This window comes from Chrysochloris asiatica, unplaced genomic scaffold (assembly GCF_000296735.1).
Source record: "Chrysochloris asiatica unplaced genomic scaffold, ChrAsi1.0 scaffold00112, whole genome shotgun sequence".
Lineage (NCBI taxonomy): Eukaryota > Metazoa > Chordata > Mammalia > Afrosoricida > Chrysochloridae > Chrysochloris > Chrysochloris asiatica.
Window position 1 is genome coordinate 1867704 of NW_006408630.1, and position 1908 is coordinate 1869611.

At 42.2% G+C, this 1908-nt stretch overlaps 1 pseudogene; it reads left to right on the forward strand.

Moving 5' to 3' along the window:
* Positions 1–657, forward strand: part of LOC102835086 — a 26523-nt pseudogene extending 25866 nt beyond the window's left edge.
* The last annotated feature ends 1251 nt before the right edge of the window (positions 658–1908 follow it).

Sequence of the window (1908 nt, forward strand, 5' to 3'; positions counted from 1 at the left end):
TTAACCATCTTATTAGCCAAATCGTGTCCTCCATCACTGTTTCCCTCAGATTTGATGGTGCCCTGAATGTCGATCTGACAGAATTCCAGACCAACCTAGTGCCCTATCCCTGCATCCACTTCCCTCAGGCCACATATGCTCCTGTCATCTCAGCTGAGAAAGCTTACAATGAGCAGTTTTCTGTAGCAGAGATTACCAATGCTTGCATTGAGCCAGCCAACCAGATGGTGACATGTGACCCTCGCCATGGTAAATACTTGGCTTGCTGCCTGTTGTACCGTGGTGACGTGGTTCCCAAAGATGCTAATACTGCCATTGCCACCATCAAGACCAAGAGCAGCATTCAGTTTGCAGACTGGTGCTCCACTGGCTTCTAGGTTGGTATTAATTACCAGCCTCCCAGTGTGGTACCTGGTGGAGACTTGGCCAAGGAATGAGCTGTGTGCATGCTGAGCAACAGCACAGCCGTTGCTGAGGCCTGGGCTCGCCTGAACCACAAATTTGACCAAGTGTGTCTTTGTTCACTGGTACGTGGGTGAGGGAATGGAGGAAGGAGAGTTCTCTGAGGCCCGTGAGAACATGGCTGCCCTTGAGAAGGACTATGAGGAGGTTGGAGAAGATAGTGCTAATGGAGAGGATGAGGGTGAAGAGTATTAACCCAAGTGTGGCATTGTACACTCCACTGTCTCGAAATTCCTGTTTCTATTGTCCTGTAAACAGTCATGTGGTTCTTAACTGTCAATAAAAATGATATTTCCTTTTTAAATGTAAAAAAAAAAAAAAAGGTTATAGGGATTGTTTTGAGATTCAGATTTTTTCAAAGGACACAGAATGATAATGGGGCCTTATTTGGAAGACATTTTAAGAAAATAGAAGGCTGCATTGGTGAGAAAAAGTCCAGGACAGTCACATCAAGGAATTTTTTCCATCACGATAATGTATATGGTCATTCTTCCAGGGTAGCAAGGACTGTCCTAGGAGAATTTCACAGGGAAATCTTACTCCATCCATCCTACAGCCCTGATCAGACTTCTTTTTTGTTCTCAAAACCCATACAACATTTTAAAGGAACAAGATTTGAGTTTCCCAAGAAAGTCAAAATTATTGTTTTGATGTGATACAAATGGAAGAGCACAGATTTATTTGGGGAAAAGGTAAGCCAAATAAAACCAACCCCACTGCCATTGGGTCATTCTGACCTTCAGAGGCATATAAACCTAGAGGAAGATAAGAGATGGTTTCAAAGAGTTCATGGAAAAAATAGAATAGAAAGACAATGGACTTTTTCCAGGAAATTTTTGAAATCCCCTTATATGTTGAGAAACAATGACATAGCATTTTGGTATTTTTGGTATTTTAATAAAGGTTTCTATGATTTTATCCCAATACTTTTTGACTTACTCTCATACAATCAGGAAACCTAGTCTACAAATAGAAAGTAAGCTTACTTATTCAGCTTTTAACCCATAAAGTCATTTACAATTTCAGTCAAAGAAACTGAGGCGAAACAAGGTAAATGAGCCTATAGCTAACAAGTGTTGTTGTTGTCAAGTGTCAACTCACAGTGACCCAGTAGAGAGTTTCCAAGGAACAGCTGGTGAGTTTGAACTGTGGACCTTGCAGTTCACAGTTCAGTGCTGACAAATGTACCACACCAGGAGTTAATGTTGTTGTTGTTGTTAAGTGCCGTCAAGTCGATTCTGACCCACAGCGACCCTGTATAGGGTTTCCGAGGAGCAGCTGGTGAGCTTGAACTGCCGGCCTTGCAATTCAAACGGCTTTGCAGTCCGGCGCATTAACCCACAGCGCCATACCAGGACTCCAATAACAATGTAAAATTAAGATTCAAACCTCAGTACTTTTACTGTAAATTCTACATTATGCTACACTGTGGGTGACCCAGTAAAC